Source organism: Petaurus breviceps, unplaced genomic scaffold (assembly GCF_028583685.1).
Source record: "Petaurus breviceps papuanus isolate PSGF00001 unplaced genomic scaffold, PetGlider_PUasm1.0 171, whole genome shotgun sequence".
Classification (NCBI taxonomy): domain Eukaryota; kingdom Metazoa; phylum Chordata; class Mammalia; order Diprotodontia; family Petauridae; genus Petaurus; species Petaurus breviceps.
In genome coordinates, this window is record NW_027185754.1 from 26,203,455 (window position 1) to 26,221,996 (window position 18,542).

General features: G+C 38.1%; 1 protein-coding gene and 1 non-coding gene across 3 annotated transcripts in view; one reads left to right on the forward strand and one right to left on the reverse strand.

Annotated features, from left to right (window-relative positions):
- The window catches only part of NR6A1 (nuclear receptor subfamily 6 group A member 1), a 251,344-nt gene that overhangs the window by 139,396 nt on the left and 93,406 nt on the right, over positions 1-18,542 (forward strand). The gene's annotated exons all lie outside the window — the stretch shown is intronic.
- Positions 14,743-14,849, reverse strand: LOC138157331 (U6 spliceosomal RNA). Its single transcript, XR_011167367.1, has one exon. It is a non-coding gene; the product is annotated as a U6 spliceosomal RNA (small nuclear RNA).

The window sequence follows — 18,542 nt, forward strand, 5'->3', positions numbered from 1 at the left end:
ATTTGAATTTGCTATATTGTTGTTATTACATAAATTGTTTTCCTGGTTCTGCTCACTTTGTATCAGTTTATTTGTCTTCCTATATTTCTCTGAAAGCATTCCTTTCATCATTTCTTACAGAACAATAGTATTGCATCAGCTTCATGTACAATAATTGTCTAACCATCTTCCAATCGATTGATATACCTTCAATTTCCAATTCCTTGCTACTGCAGAGCTACTGAATATTTTTGTATATTTTCATGGTCTATTTTGTTTGGGACTAATCTCTCCTTTAATCTATCTTTCCTCTTATTTTCTCCTCTCCCTTTTCTTCTTTTTCCTATTTCCTTACTGAATAAAATGTTTCTGTACCCAATTGTATATATTCTTCTCTACTTTCACCATTTCAAATAAGAATAAGGTTAAAATGTCACTTGCTTCCCACATTCCTTCCTTCCTCCTTACATAAAGTTCTACTTGTGCATACTGTGATTCTACCTCTCTCTCTTTTGCCTCTCTAGTGTCTTTCTTTATACCCTCCTTTTCTATTCTTCTTTTAGGGTCATCAAAACAGAATAAAATTATTTCCAGACTTTCTGTCCAAGTAGATTCACTCTCTATCCCCTCATGATGATAAGAGTTCTGAAAGGACTTAGCTATCATCTCCTCATATTAGAATGTAAGTAGCTTATCCTTATTTAGTATCTTATGATTGTTCATGTTTACCTTTTTATGTTTCTTATGACTCCTATGTTTTATACTTTAGAATTTCTTGTCTTTCTATGCATGGAACTTCTCTACTTCACTAAACAGGCATTTCCCAATTTCTCTCCTGCCTTTGGTAGCATCACATTTAGTTTTACTGAGCAAGTCATTATTCATTCCAAGCATTTATTTTTTTCCTTTTGAAATTCCAAGATCTTCTTTTGTTCATCACAGAAGCTGCCAGATCTTGTGTAATTATGACTCTAGTTCCCTGGTATTTGATCTCCTTTCTGGATGTTTGTATAATTTTTTTTCCTTTCATGTGGAAACTCTGGGTTTTGGCTATAATATTCCTAGGAGTTTTCATTTGGGGATTTCTTTAGATTCTGTCTATTTGCACTTTGTCCTCTGATTCTAAGAGATATGGGCAATTTTCTTTTATGGTGTCTTGAAATAAAATGTCTAGGGTTTGTTTTTTTTTTTTTGTCATAGCTTCTTTATAGCCTAGTAATTCTTAATTTTTTTTCCTTGATGTGTTTGCTAGGTCAGTTGTTTTTGCTATGAGATGCCTTACATTTTCAGTCTTTTGAATTTTTAAAACATGTTTCTTGTCTCATGGAGTAATTGGCTTCAATGTGGTACATTCTAATTTTTAGCAATTTTTTTGCTTAGGCAAGGTTTTGTGCCTCTTTTGCCAAGTTCTTCATTTTCTTTCTAATTCTTTCCTCCCTCTCCTTTGTTTTCATTTACCCCTCTGGCATTGTCATTTCATTTAGAAAAAAATTTTTTTTTAAATTCTTGCTACATCTCTTTTAGGAATCCTAGTTAAACCTGTATCCAAGCTGTGTTTTTCTTTGAGGTTTTGCTTGCAGCTGTTTTGGAGCTGGATAGAGGAAAGGTAGTACACAAACTTTTCCCAGGATATAACCACTTTGGGAATATTGAAAGCTTACTGATCCCTAGCCTGAGTTTGGAAAACATGATACTCAGTACCCCAAGAAAGCAATCAGCAGAGTAATTTCCTCCATAAGTGTCCAAAAGTCCGGTTCTAACATAAAGCCCAAAGTCAAAAAGTGGGCTGGAATAATGAGCAAACAAACAAAAAAGAAACCCTACCATAAAAAGCTATCAGTGATAAGGGTGCTTAAGACATCAAACCAGAAGCAGAGATTGACTCCTGTTTAGGTATGTCTCTCTACAACTAGATCGTAAACTTCTTATGGACTGGAGTGATTTCACTTTTGTCTTTGTATCCCTAGCACTTAGCATAGTGCTAGACACCTAGTAGATAAAATGACTATTGATTGATAATTAGCCAACTCACAATTGCACCAATAGGATGTTAGTGTGACTGCCGTATAAATTTTACTTTAGTGGGAAAGATATAAATCAATTTATCTGTTGTGTACTTTCCCCTTATAAATCTTGCTAATCTTTCCATATTTTTTCTGTCACTTTCACTCTTTTAATCTCATCTCAACATAGGTTGATAACATAAACTGCTGTATAAATCTCAGCTAATCTTGCACTGCCACAAGTTGCTCTATAACCTTGAACAAGTCACTTCTCCTTCTGCTCTTAGTTTTCTTCTCTGAAGACTAAAGGGGTTGGAGTAGATGGTTTTTTGGATTCCTCGCTTCTGGCTCTTATCATTTTATGATTTAGCCTCTCAGACCATTTTATAGATTCATGTATACTTGTAAGTTTCTGGTTTTCTTTTTGCTAACCGAACTACAGAAAGAGTCCCTGAACCTCCAATGTAGATGAATTTAATTTGTGTTCCTTCTGCAGCCAAGGATTCTCGGGCAGCCCTGACTGACCCTGTGAATTCTGTTCTATATCCCTTCTCCTGTCAGTTTGTAGAATGCTGCCCTCTACTGTTAAGCAAGGATCCCAATTAACAAATGTTCCCCCTGGCGTTAGTGGAACAACCTCTGCCTAGCATGAGCTTCAGAAGACTTGTCCTGGCCCTGTCGTACTAAGTCACTTGGTGTTCTTGAGCAGATCACTTCCCAGCTCTTTGGACTTTAGTGTCTTCCTGTTTAAACTGAGAGGGTAGGGTGATTTCCATTGCATCCAGCCCTTAACATTCCGTGTTCTAAAGTTGTGTATTAACATTGTATGTAGGCAAACAGTGGGGCAGGGAGCAGGAGGTTATTTTTTGGCTGGATTGTAAAAATATTTTGGGATTCTGATTCTGTCAACCAGTGTGTTGGCTATTTATCTTGATTTTGTGTCATCTACAAATTTGATAGCCATGTCATTTGTGCCTGCATCCAAATCATTGATAGGTTGCATAGAAGACTGTCCCCCATCCTTTTATAATCAGAAGATGTTTGGAGAAGGATGGCACTTGTTCTTGAAACAGTATAGTCTGTCTTTTCCAACGTTCCAGACACCTTAAAGGAAGTGTGGTAGAGTAGAGAGAGCACTGGATTTTGGAGCAAGAAAAACTGGGTTTAGATGTCAGCTTTTTAACTTATTACCAATATTTGACACCTTGGTCAATTCCCAACCTTCTAAACCTCAATTTTCTCATCTATAAAATTAATTTCATAAGTTTTTCCACGAATTGCTGCCCCTTCCCCCTACCTCCACTCCCATCATCTCCTGGTGACAGATTCTCTGGTGATGAGCCACACATCATTTTTTTTCTTTTTTTTTCTCCAATTACATTAAAATTTTAAAAAACATTTTTTAAAATCTTTTGTTCCAAATTCTCTCCCCCACCCCTCACTCATCTATTGAGAAGGCAAGCAATATGAAATCAATTATACATATGAAGTCATGCAAAACATTTCCATATTAGTCATGTTGCAAAAAAAAGGCAAGAAAAAATAAAGTGAAAAAAGTACTTAAAGTTCATAAATTCCCTGTCTGGAGGTAGATAGTATTTTTCATTATGTGAGCCACTCATTAACTAGACTGGTCCTTAAATGAAAAACACAGTTTGTAACCAGGCCTATCCTTAAAGTTTTTCCATCTTGATATATAACCTACCAGAGGCTGGGCTTCTCCGACATAACCTGTGAAAGGCCATTGTCACTTCATACCATGGTGAGACATTGGAAGGTTTTAGTGGAAGAGGAAAGATATGCACAAGAATGTAAAATTATACAGTGGTCACCTTTAGGAATGATGTTAGACTTGAAGCATGTCTGGAGAGGACATGAAGTCATGCTAAACAAAGATTGGTAGATGAGAATAGGGATATTTAACTTAAAGAAGAAAAGACTTGGGGAGCTGTCTTCACTTATCTGAAATGTTGTGATATAGAAGAGGAAGAAGTAGACCCTGTTGGCCTAGAGGGAAAGGTTTGTAACAGACTTTTGCCTGACAAGAACAATATTCTTAACAGTTTCATCCTCAGGTGAAATGGGCTGTTTCATGAAGTAGGTAATTCTCCATTATTTGGATGCTAGAGACTACTTAAGGTTTTTGAGGGCATTCATAGTTTTTTTTTTTTACTATAGTTTTGAATACATAGATTAAACATGGTGGACTCATTCAGTGTTCAGGAATGACTTATCTATAAGGATAGATCTACAACATCTTTTTTTCAAAAAGGAGATATTACAAATTAATAGCAATCAACAAAACAGGCCCATGGATTCATAGAGTAGAATATTAGATTTTAAACAGTATTTTTTTTGTTAGTTTTAAATTTAAAAATATATTTCTCCTCTTTTCCTTTCTCTCCCCCCCACCATTAAGTTAAAAAAACCCATCAACAGCAGCCTTATAATAAAAATGGTTGTCAAGAAAAGCAAATTCCCCCCATTGGCTATATCCAAAAAATAGGTGGTTTATTTTTGCACCTTAAATTTATCACCTCTCTGTGAGAAGGTAGGTGAGAGGGAGTAGGGGGAGTAATATATTTCATCATTGGTCCTCTGAAATCATGGCTGATCATTTCATTGACCAAAGTTCTTGAGTATTTTGAAGTTGCTTGTCCTTATATTGTTGTTATCATAAACATTATTTTTCTGGTTCTTCTTACTTCAGTCTGTATCACTTCATATAGTTCTTCCCAGTTTTTTTTTAACTTTTCCTTTAATCATTTCTTATAGCACAATAGTATTTTATCACTTTCATAAACCATAATTTGCAATTTTTTCAGTCATTCCCCAATTGATGGACACCTCCTTAGTTTCTAGTTCTTTCCCACTTAAAAAAAAACACCATAAGTACTTTTGCACATATAGGTCCTTTTCTTCTTCCTCTGATCTAAAAGAGGATTGCTGGATAAAAGAGTACGGACATTTTAGCAACTTTGAGAGCATAATTTCAGATTGCTTTCCAGAGTAGCTGGACCATTTCACAGTTCCACTAGCAGTGAATTAATAATGTTTCTGTTTTCCAGTAGCCCCTCTAATATTCATTGTTTTCCTTTTTTTTCTATTTGCAACTTTACCAATCTTATGACTCTCAGGTGTGACTTAGGAGTTCATTTAATTTGCAGTTCTCTAATTATTACTTATTTGGAGCTTTTTAATGTAGTTGTTGATAGCTTGGATTTCTTCTTTGAAAACTGCCTCTTGTGTCCTTTAACCATTTATCCATTGGAGAATGGCTCTTACTCTTGTAAATGTGAACAAGTTTCTTATGTATCTTGAAAGTGAAACTTTTATAAGAGAAACTTAGAATATGTGTTACCCTGGTTGCCTATTTTCCTTTTAATTTTAGTTTCATTGGTTTTGTTTGGGCAAAATCTTTTTAATTTCATCTAATCAAAAATTGTCCATTTTATATTTCAATTCATATAATGTTAAAACACATACTCTTAGGTCTGAAAGAGACCTCAGTGCATAAAAAGTTTAAACATGAAGCATAGAATAGCAGTTCTGCGCACACACTCAAAAAAAACAACCAGTCCAGTAATTCCTCATTTTAATACAGTGAAGTTTCCCTGTGGCTATGATGGCTATGAACGCAGTTAACGACCTGTAATTAACCTGTAATGCCTAAACTTGAAAACCAGGTTGAATTGTTTGTATCTGTAAAAGGAATAACAAGCAGCCACAAATTTACTCAGGTACCGGTTGAAACTGCAAACAAAACAGGTTTGGCTGATTCTTTTGGGGGATTTCCAAATGCATAGGACAATTACTAGAATCCAAAGATTGAGGCTTCTCAAAGTTAAATCTTTTTGATGATCAGTGGACACTATCCAGAAGACCTATGTTCAAATCCTGGTTCTGTCACTTCCTAGTTATTTGATCTTAAGAAGTCAGTTCTTGCCTCGGTGCTCAGTTTTGACATCTCTGGGCATTTTGTTAAATTTATAGTATCTTCATAAGATTTTTAAGAAATTGTTTTGTCGATCAAAAAGCACTGTAGAAATGAAAGCTTTTAACATTTGAAACAAAATGGTATATTATGTAATGTTTTCAATTCAACAAGAATGTATTAAACTCCTACTGTGTGCAATGTGGCTGACACCATTCCTGTCCTTAGAAGAGTTTTTTTTAGGGTAGATACAACATGTATACCAGAAGGAATGTGATAAAGGTAAAAGAGAGGTACGTACAAAGGTTAGGGGAGGAGAAAAGAAGGGTGAAGATCAGGACAGGGCTTCATGGAAAAAAGCACAAGAGATGGATTTTCAAAGTAAAAAAGAATTTTTAGTAGAAAAGGATGAAGAGGAAGTCTGCTTTGAGCTTAGAGGGTGACCTGAGCCAATTCATAAAGAAAAGAGAAAGATAAAATTATAGAGCCTCTTATAAATCTGGAATGTATACTGTTCATGAAGGGGCCAAATTGTAGGCCTTCAATGGCAGGTCAGGAATTTAGAACAAGGATTTAGCTTTTCTTTTAAGAGCAGGTTTATGGTCCTTTTCTGTTAATGTCATCCCTCTTTTCACTCCCAAATTACATTTTAGGATCATAGAGTTTAGGACTGGAAGAGATTTTAGAGGTTGTCAGAGGAACCTTATAGAACTACAGATAGTTCTTTCTTTACATTAAAGTTCCATTACACAAATACAATTTTATGTAAAGAATTCTGAAAGAAATCTGCATTCCCCAAAACGGCTATGGTAGCTTTACTATATAGTACTATGCACTCTCTCTCCAATCCTGCTCTTTAGCTCAGTGCTCGATAGCTCCCCATCTCCTCTTCCACAAAAACAACAAAAACAAAAAACCTCCAAGTGAAAGCGAGAGTGGACACACAGAGACAGTGCCACCCCTAGGAAAAGGGGATAGTGGCTGGAGACCTCCAGCAGGAGGAGAACTTTGTTCCATCTACCCACACCTGTCGCTTCTCTTCTGTAGGTCTGCAGTGCTGTCTTTTACACACACACACACACACACACACACACACACACACACACACACACGCACACACACACACACGCACACACACACACACACACACACACACACACACCCATGCCCTTTGTCACCAGTTCTCCCACATGTCCTTGAAGTGTGTGCCAGCCCCCTCCCTCCACGGACTTGGCCCCCTTCCTCTCTTCCTCCCTTCTCCACATCTGTGGGCAAATTCGCATTATGTAAAAATCACTTTATGTTGAGATCTGCAAAAGGTCACAAAGGAGACCTGTCTGTACTTTGCACCAGATGGTCTACCTTATAAATTGAACTCTTAAGGATGTAGAGTGGCAAGACCAGGAAGCCATTTTAATCCCTTGTTCAACTACCACATTTTATAAATGAGGAAACCAAGGCACAGAAAGGAGAAGCAACCTACTCAAGTGATGCAGGTGTTAATTAGCAGAGAAGAGATTTGAAACAAGATCCTGACTTAAAATCTAGTGTGTCTATTTATTCTCTTTATCCTGAAAAAAAGTATTTCTGAGTCCTTTACCCATCTCAGTTTTTGGCTGCCTTCTGGGATACGGTGGCTACTTTGGGGGATACAGTGGTTGTTTCTTTCCTTGCAGTTTGTACATCAGTTAAGCCAGATAGACTCTGGTTTATGATCTTGTTGGTATGTGTGATGCAACTACAAAGCCATGTTTGCTTTGTTCTAAACATTGTATGCTGAATTTATCTATCAGTTGGTGATTAGATGAGTGTTATCTGGTGAAGTTTCAAGAAGAGTTTAGGGAAAGTTCTGGTTTCTCAGCATACTTTTCTAAATTGACCATTACTCTCCTTCCCATACTCTTTAACTCAACCAACCTGCCCTCCATGCTACGAGATATTCTATCATGGCCTGCCTCACCCCCAAGCCGTTTGCTTTTACACAAACTGTCCCCCTTACCTAGGATACTCTCCCTTCTTAAACCGCCCCCCCCCCATCTCTTGGATTTTCTTGATCCCCTTCAAGGGCCAGCCCAAATTCCATCTTCTTCAAAAGACCTTTCCTGATTCCCCTAGTTCAGAGGTTCTTCTGTGTGTGTGTGTGTGTGTGTGTGTGTGTGTGTGTGTGTGTGTGTGATGTACCCCTTTGACAGTCTGGAGAAGTATAAAGAGCCCTTCTCAAGAGCACTTTTTCTGAATAAATAAAATATATAGTATTATAAAGGAAACCAAGTATTAAAATACAATAATTAAAATACTAAAAAAATAAATTCAAGGATCCCAAGAATCCCACACTCTCATCATTATTTATTTTGTATGTTCTTCTGTGGACATGATGACTAAGAAACTCACTTTTGTATTTGTATCTCCAGTATTGAACTTAGTTTCCATAATATAGTGGGTGCTTAATAAATTCTTGATGATTGTCATTTGAATGCATAACCCATAGATTTTTAAGCTGCTAGGACCATATTTGCTAGAAGGCAGCCAAGGGCATAGTAGAAAGAACTGAAGCCTAGAAGTTAGGAGTTCTAGCTTCTAGTTCTGTCTCAGCCTCTGATTTACTGTGTAACATTGTGCAACCCATTTCTTTCTCTTCATTTTTGTTTCTCTTTCTAGCACCAAAACCTTAACTTTCATGTACACCCAGTGCTCTGCACCATGCTTGGCATAAGACAAAGGTCTAACAGGCTCGTTTGCTTGCTTGACAGAAATCCTGTGGTTCTGTGACCCTGGAATTTTGATTCCTAATTGTGATACTTTTAGCTGTGTGACCTTGGACATTTCATTTACCTTTTATGAGCCTCTGCTCAAAAGAGAAGTGATAGTATTTTTATTACCTTATTTATAGGATCATAGAGTAAAGTGTTTGAAGAAACCTTAGAAAGATGGCTTAGTCAGTGCTTCCTCAGCACAGGGCAGCAAAGGTTTATAAACACATATATATTAGAAGTCTGTGTTAGAAACAGCGTCTGTGTTAGGAATAGCCTCTGCTTTGAAAAAGTTTACATTGAGCTGTTGTAAGAAGAGTATTTTATAAGAAAAGCAGTTTGACAGAAATTAGATCATATGGAGTGTCACTATATGTTATTTAATGTTATATGTAATGCTGTCTGTTATATAATGATATATACTATTTAAAAATATAACCAATTATCATATTATTAAGCCATATGCCACAATAAACTTAAACTGCATATGTGACTGAAATATAAATAGTCAAATCATAACACAGTTAGAAAAGAAAAACATGCTTAGGATGCTTAAGGAGTAGAGGAGCTCATAAAAGAGAAAATAGAAAAATTTTACTTTAGTCAACAAATACTTTTAAGCTTTTACAATGTCAGTAAGTCACCAGACATCACAATGTGTATTGTGCTGAGCACTAGGGATACAACTCACAATTCCTGCCCATTACAAAAAATTAAAAGTTTTTGCATGAATAAAATAAATGAAGAGAAAATTAGAAGAGAAATGGGAAAATATTTGCATTAAATATCAATAAAAATCTGATATCCAAAATATATAGGGAATTGAGATAAATAATATACAAGAAACATTTCCCAGTAAAGTACATGTTCAAAAATATGTGAACATAATTCATAAGAAGGAAGGAAAGAAAAGGGAATAAGCATTTATTTGCATTATACCTACTTTGTGTCAGGCACTGTGCTAAGTTTTTTTTTTCAAATGCTTTATTAACTTCTGATTTACATCATTCATTTCCGCCAGATTTTGAGTTACAAATTTTCTCCCCATTTTTTCCCTACCCACCCCCCCAAAATAGCAGTCCCACAGGATATCCCCTCCTCCAGTCTGCTCTCTCCCATATTTTCTCCCATACCCCTTTTGACTTTTCCAGTGGATCTCTATGCTCAGTGCCTGTATATCTTATTTATCAATTACATGTAAAATAGTATTGATAATAGTATACACACACACACACATATTTGAGCCTGCCCTCCCTTCCATCATCCCCCCTCTCATCCCCTTCCCCCCTACTCTCCTGGAGGGTGAGATACCCTATTTAGTGTGTATTTCATTCCCTCCTCAAGCCAAATTAAATGGGAATAAGGTTGACCCATTCCCTTTTGCCTTCCTATTCTTCCCCTCCATTGTAACCATTTCCCCTTGCCTCTTCTGTAGGAGATAGTTTACCCCATTCTGTCTCTCCCCATCTCCTCTCATTATATTCCTCTCTCACCTCTTAATTTCACCTTTTAAGTATCATCCCTTCCTGTTAAATTGGTCCTGTGCCCTCTATGTATACCTGTAAACATATATACACACATTCACATATGTATTCATATGCCCATATACCCTCATATATGTACATTTATATTTCTATTCCCTTCAACTACTGAGAAAAGTTTCATAAGTTACAATTATTGTTTTTCCATGTAGGAATATTAATAGTTCAACTTTGATAAGTTCCTTATGATTTCTTTTCCCTGTTTACCTTCTCATGCTTCTTGTGTCTGAATGTCAAATTTTCTGTTCAACTCTGGTTTTTTCAGCAAGAATGCTTGAAAGTCCTCTATTCCACTGAATGACTAGATTTTCCCCTGAAACATGATACTCAGTTTTGCTGGGTAGGTGACTCTTGGTTTTAATCCCAGCTCCTTTGCCCTCTGGAATTTCATATTCCAAGCCCTTCGATCCCTCAGTGTAGAAGCTGCCAGATCCTGGGTTATCCTGATTGTGTTTCCACAATATTCAAATTGTTTCTTCCTGGCTGCTTGTAATATTCTCTCCTTAATCTGGGAATTCCAGAACCTGGCTATAATATTCCTAGGAGTTTTCTTTTTGGGATCTTTTTCAGGAGGTGATCAGTGGATTCTTTCAACCTCTATTTTGCCCTCTGCTTCTAAAACATCAGGACAGTTTTCTTTGAGAACTTCCTGGAGGATGATTTCTAGGTTCTTACTTTGATCATGGCTTTCAGGTAGTCCAACAATTTTTAAATGATCTCTCCTGGATCTATTTTCCAGGTCAGTGGTTTTTCCCATGAGATATTTCACATTGCCTTCTATTCTTTCATTTGTTTGGATCTGTTTAACAGCATCTTGATTTCTCATAAAGTCATTAGCTTCCATTTACTCCAGTCTAATTCCGAAGCCATGATTCTCCTCATTGAGCTTTTGAGATTCTTTTTGCATCTGGCAAATCTGACTTTTTAAGGCATTCTTCTCCTCATTGCCTTTTTGAGCCTCTTTTGCCATTTAAGTTAGTCTATTTTTCAAGGTGTTATTTTCCTCAGTCAAGCTGTTGACTCTCATTTCATAATTTTCTTGCATTGTTCTCATTTCTCTTCCCAATTTTTCCTCCACGTCTCTTATCTGCTTCTTAAGGTCCTCTATGGTCTGTAACCAGCTGGTATTTTCCTTTGAAGCTTTTGGTACAGGAGTTCTGACTTTACTGTCTTCCTCCTGTTCCATGCTTTGCTCCTTTTTGTCCCCAAAATAGGAGTCTAATGTTGGAATCTTCTGTCTGCTTTGTTTCCTTTGCCTGGTCATATTGCCCCTCAGTCACTTGACCCCTGGGCTTTTTGCCACAGTAGGACTCTGCCACCAGACTGGGGAGCTTTCATCCCAAACGCTGGGGTTTTCTCAGTTGCCGGAGGTATTAGATGGGTGCCCTCTCTGAAGCCTCCACACACTCTGGCAAGCTGGACACACACCCCAGGACCTCCACCCTACACTGCAATCCAGATACAAGCAGGTTAAAGCAAGAGCGATTACCCCTCAGACTGGTGCTTGGTCCTCCTACACTCTGCAGGCCAGGAGCTGAAGCTGCCACGTGGTTCTGGCTGGCTTTGCTGGCACCTCAGCAGCTTCTCACCCCAGGGGCAAAAGCCACACACTCTCACTTATTGGTCCCAAAGTCCAGACTGCACTGACCTCTCACTTTGCCCTTCACATTTGTGTGTTGATAAATCTGGAAATGGCCACAGTTGCTGCTGATCTGGAGTCCGGTCAGGCCCGCCCTGCGGCTAAAGCCTCGGCTTGGGGCTGGGCTTGGCTCCCAGAGTGCTGTGCTAGCCGATTCCTGCTGGCCTGCTGGGCTGTCCTCAGTGGGAGGTTAGCTTCTCTGTGTCATTTTGTGGGTTCTGCAGCTCCAAAGTTTGTTTAGAGTCCTCTTTTTACATGGATTGGGGAAGGTGGAAGCTGGAGCCATGGGGAGGTCATGCTTTTACTCCGCCCCCCTGTGCTAAGTTTTTTAATAAACATTACAATCAGTTTGAGCCTCACAACATTCATGTGAGGTAGGTGCTATTTTTATCCCCAGTATAAAGTTGAGGAAACTGAGATAAAGAGAGGTTAAGTGACTTTCCCAGGGTCACATTGTAAGTGTCTCAAGCTAGATTGAATTCCAATCTTCCTGAACTCAGGCTCAGCATTCATATATTCATATATTGTACCATATAGCTGCCCAAGAAAAATTGCAATGTAGAAGTGTCAACATACTCAAAACACCAAAAGTAAAAGAAATGCCCATTAAAATTATTTTAGACCTCACCTTTCTCAACATACAAATTTGCAAATATGATAAAAAAAGGAATCATTGATGTTAAGGGGTGCTGTGGGAAGGCAGTACATTGATAACACTATTGAGAGAACTGTGAATTTGTTCCAGAATTTTGGTTTTCAATTTGAAATTATGCAAGATCAGATTATATTAGATAAAGTATTTATTAAGCCTTATTGTGTGCCAGGCATTGTACTAAGTGTTGGGAATAGAGATATAAGTAAAATGAAAGACAGTCCCTACCCTCAAGAAGCTTATATTCTGTAGGGAGAAGACAGTACACAAAAGGGAACTGAAAGGAAGAGGGGGAAGGTAAAAATCTATGGAAGGGCCCACAGGGTGTGAGCATCCCCACCATCAGGAGTCAGCTGGAATGGAGATGGAATTTGTGGAAATCAGGATGGGAGCCAGCTTACAAGTGAGTACGAATGTTTTGGACACTTCTTCCAAATGCCTCCCAAGGCAGGAACTCACCAGTCAGGGAAGGGAGGCATAAAGATGTGGATGTTTCCTGAACTCAGTTCTCTCTCACCATACATAGCCAATCAGTTTCCAGATTTTTTCATTTCTATAGCCACGAAACTCACATCAGGGCCCTTTCTCTTTACTCACAATTACCACCTTCATTCAGACCTTTATCACCTCTCAGCCAGATTATTGCAACTGCCTCCTAATTGGACTCCCTACCTTAAATTGCTCCCCACTCCAGTCCATCTGACACACTGTGTTGCCAAAGTGATTTCCCTTAAATGCAGATCTTACTGTATCACTCCCCTATTCTATCAGCTCTAGTGGCTCTCTATTACTTATAGGATCAGATATTAACCTCCTCTGCTTATCTTTTAAAGCTCTTTACAACCTGGCCCCAACCTATCTTTCCAGCCTTATTGTATGTGGTCTCTCCCATGTATTCTGAGATCCAGCCCAACTACCCTTTTTTTCTGTTATCCTCACACAACATTATTTGTCCTATCTTCATCCCTTTGTACTGGCCATCCCCCATCCCTGGAATTCAATTCCTCTTAATCTCCCCTTCACAGAATCCCTCTCTTCCTTCAAAATGGAATTCAAGTGCCACCTTCTCCATGAACTCTTTTCTGATGCTACCCAGTTGCTGGTGCCTTCCCTCTCAAACTACCATATATCTTTAACTTTATGTTCTAATTATTTATTCTTTATATAAAGTTCTTAAAAGTAATGATTATTTCATTCTTTCTGTTTGTATCCTCAGCTCTTAACACAGTGTCTGCCTGACATCATAGTAGGTGTTTACTAAGGGCTTGCTGATTCATTAGGTCTATCAAACAAGGATATCTATTGTCTACTTTAAGTCTTCCTACCACTGTACAGACTTGTGTGCACTCCTTTTTAAATCAGTTTTAGAATTCATTTCTTCCTTTAAAGCTCAAGCATCAGTTCATTCAGGAAGCCTTTCCTGCTTCTGTACCACCCCCACTCACCCCCCAGTACTTCCTCTTCCAAAATAATTAACCTTGGGTTTATTTTATATTCATTTATATGAAATATAAATGTAGTTATAGTAGTACTTGTTTCTCCCTCAGAATGTAATAAGCTCCTTCAGGTTGGAAATTGGCAGTAGTTGTTTTGTCTTTGTATCCCCCGTGTTTGCATAAAATAAGCACTCGATAAATGTTTATTGTTTAATCGTTCATGTGGCTAGCACATTTGCTGTGGTGTACGGTCATTCTGCTAAACTAATATGATGCTATGGGGAAAGAAATGTAGTAGAGTTCAAAGGAACCTTAGACTAGAGAACTCCAGAAAACAGAACATAGGATGTTGGAACTGGATGAGGCCTTAGAGAGCATCTAATCCTACCTCCTCATACAGATGAAAAACTGAGGCTCAGTAAAAGGAAATTAATTGTTCAAGGTCATAGGACTAACAAGTATCAGAATCGGGACTTGAACTCCAGGCTTGCGTCCATTCTGTAGATTGAATAAACTTGACCTGCCTGGTGCTGGTACCTCTTACTACCTCTGATGGAAATACATCTGGGTTTCAGTCCTAGGAGCTGAAAGTGTCAACTTGCTGATATGATAATTTAATCAGTGAGAATAATGCTAATGAATATGCTAAGACTAGAGGCCCAGCTAGTTGGTGGTATTTGTATTACTGGGACTTTTAAGAGATAATTCCTGACTATACCAGAAGGGATTTTATTTTAGGTCAGTGGTGAGGAGAGGGAATCAGCAAAGAACCTTTGTTGTCAAACCCATAGGTGACTTTTAAAATATTTTTAAAATAGAATGTTTCACAAATATTCCTATCATTCTTGGACAGGGGCCATGCTAATCTTCTCTGTATTGTTCCAATTTTAGTATGTGTGCTGCTGAAACAAACACCATAGATGACTTTTTAAAGAAATTGCTATTGCTGTGTTATTTTTATATCATCTTTATTTCCAAGATATCCTTCCTCTATCCAGTAAGCCATGGAAAATAAAAAGGAAAAGGGGGGGGGGGGAAGGAAGCAGTTCAGTATAACTAACCAATATATCAACCAATTTTAACAGTATATACAGTGCTCTCTACTTCTGTAGTTTGACATTTCTGCAAAGAATGAAGGGAAATGTATTTTCTCATCTTTTACTGTGGAGAAGATTGGTCATTACAATTAGAAAGTACTTTTTTCTTTTAGTTCAGTTTGATGGTTATTGTATATGTTGGTTTTTTGGTTCTGCTTACTTTGTATCTATTCATACAAGACTTTCTGGAATGAATGACTTCTGAGCTTCCCTGTCTCTCAACCAGTCCCCACTATTCTCACTGCCACTCTCATATCTAGATAACGTCATATATTAAAGAATATTAAGGGCAGCAAGCTAGGTGGCGCCATAGTGCACAGAGTGCCAGGCCTGGAGTCAAGAAGACTCACCTTCCTGAGTTCAAATTCGGCCTCAGACACATACTAGCTTTGTGACCCTGGGGATGTCACTTAACCCTGTTTGCTTCCATTTCCTCATCTGTAAAATGAGGAGGAAATGGCAATCTTTACCAAGAAAACACCAAATAGGGTCACGAAGAGTCAGATATGACTGAATAACAACAAAATAAAGCAATATTAAAACTGGAAGGGACTTTGGAGATCAGGAAGTCTAAAACCTCTCCTTTTAGACATAAGGAAATTGAGGACCCCATAGAGGTAAAACCCCATGGAGGTAAAGTAACTTAAGATTACACAGTTACCCACAGTGGCCCAGGCTTTCCAAACTTTTAATCTAGGGCTGTTTTTGCTGTATCAGACTTGTTCTTCCATGTGTTTTCCCTTTAATAGAGTTATCTATTGAAGAAGATAGGGAAATCTTGAGAGTATCAATTGTTTTTTGAGTATGTTGCTATAGTTCCTAAGATGGTATGACTTGGTGCTGACTCATCTGTCAGTGTTGTTAAATAGTTTTATTTAACTGTCCAAAGGACTGAAGAGAGCTATGTAAGGTTAGAGAAAGCATCCACTTAGGTCAGTAGTAAATACTACTACAATTCTGCTGTGCTGCTCTCAAATTATTACTTGATTAAAAGACAGTTGTAGTTACTCATGTTCATCTATCTACACATAATTTCTAAAATCCCTTTCAGCACTTATGTTCTATATTTTATGACCTAATAGCCCTTTCCACTATAATATTCAGTGTTCCAAGGTCCCTTCTAGTTGGCCATTCTCCATTTTCTCTTTAGCATTTTATTTCAAAGCAGAAGGAAAGTAACAAGAATTTCTCCCCCAAACCATTTTAACTTGCTTCTTCCCACAGCTTGCTAACTGGTTATGTTCTTTGTTTGCTTTTCATTGTGGCTTCTCCTCTGGAGTAGAATTCAGGATATGATACATTGAGTCTGACTGACACTCTCATCTCCTACAGTTTTTGACTTGGAATGCCAATTTTTGCCTGGAAAATTTGTATTAGTCAAGAGTCTGGGTAGGTGGAATCATCCTTAAACCAAAACAAACTCTCCTTCCATATCTACCCCCTAATCCAAATAATAATTATTTTTATTTATACAGCACTTCTCAAGTTATGTGGGATTTTTACATTACTCTCATTTGGTTATCATAGCAGTCCTGGGAAGTAGGTTGTGGATATATTATATTCATTTTACTGGTAGAGAAATTGAGGGATATTGGTTTTGCCTTTGCTCACACAAGTCAGACACAAGACTTCAGCCCAAGCCTTTTAATTCTCTTTTATCCTGTGCTGTTTCTATCCTACCAGCCTGTCTGCAAATTCCAGTTGATAGGCTCATAGAATTTTAGAGCAGGAAGGGACCTGCCCCTCATTTTATCTCTTTTTCTTCTAAACCTTATCTAGAGTTGAAAAACAAAATAAAGCTTTTCACCAGTATATGCCTCTCCTCACACCCTGGTCCTCCCAGTAGGCCTAACTGACTGTCACCTTGGGCTATTCTCAGAATTGCTGAAAACAGTAGTTGTCTGCCACTAGTAGGGAAACCAAGCTAACCGGACCTTACTGGAAGTGTTGTTGTGATGTCTGGTGACTTACTGACATGGGTCAGGTCAGTAGCATTGCCCCCAAAGTGACAGCTGTGATTGATGAAGCAGAAGCACCTGCTGAGCTGGGGGCAGGGCTTCTTATCTAGGAATAGATTCCTCTCTTTAGTAGAAAAGTTTTATGAGGAGTGATTTGACCACTCTGGTTGGTGGTAGAAGGCAGGACATGTGCATAGGCAATGGTGGCTAAGCTAGAGGCACAGCAGAGAGTGTAACCTCTCATCCGTAGGCTCACGGAGCATTTCAAGAGAGCTTAAAGCAGAATATGAGACCAGAAAAGGGCCTGAGAGATCCATTTTCTTGCAGGTGAGGAAACATGCTCATAAATGGGAAGTGACTTGCCCCGTTCTATAGCTAGGACTACAACTTAGTGTATTGTTCTTGCTACTATGTTATTCTGCCTTTCCCTGCTTACCTCCCAAGTCAATACGTGTGCATCCCAGCCCGAAAAAAAGTTAGGAAAGACTGCTTTATGATATTCTCTCCTTGGTAGAATGACATCATTATGTAATAAAAAGTACCCTGGTCTTGGAGTCAAATAATCTGGCTTTGACTCTCAAAAAGCTCTGCCACTTTACTAGCCATGTGACTTTGATGAAGTCATTTCCTGTCTTTGGGCCTCAATTTATAGTTTCCTAAAAATGATGGTTATACTTGCACTGCCGATCTTTTATGTATAGGGCAGTTGGGGTAATTAAAAAGTCAAAACACCAATATAGAAATTTAAGTTGTTGTTATAATTATTAGTGTCTAAACATCAACAATCCTAAGCTCTTCCTTTCTCTTTAAATCCAAAATTAGCAGCCAAAGGAACATGATTCCCAGGATTTAAATCAACCAAGTTATCTTCTTTTGGCCTATCTCTAGACTTCCTTTTCAGGCCTCATTATTTCTCTCTGACCCCGTCACTTACTTGAATCTTCTGTGTTCTCAAGGTCCTCCCTCCTTCACTTTCTTGGTTTTTATTAAAGGTTTTATTGATGCCTTTTGCTTTCACATCACCAACATTTTTGGGTAGAGTTCTTTACTTATCTACCCCTTCATTAAAACCCTCCTCATAACAAATATAATTGAACAAAGTCAACCAGCTTTGTCTAACAGTGGATGCTGTATTCCACACTCTACCAAAAAGAGGAAGTCTTTCATTTCTAATAATTAATAAATTACCAGGTCCTCTTAAATTCCCTTGTACCACATCTCTGGCCCCTGATCTTTTCTCTTTACTCTTGTCACCTCCACATTACCTTCATACAGATTGTAATTCAAGGTGATCTACGGGCTGATGGCGTCTTAACTTTGTGGTACTTTCACTCTAATCTCTTCTATGTACTGTATCCTAGCTAAACTTTACCCAAATACCTCTTTGCAATTCCCTGTCTGTATGCCTTTGCTAACCTGTTTCCCACCCCCTTGGAAGGCCTTCTCCACTTCCCCTGTTCACTTGTTGATTTGTAACCCCTCCTATAAAACCCAAGTCAAATGCCACCTCCTTCATGAAGCCTTCCCTGAATTACTAGATCAGTAACAAACCC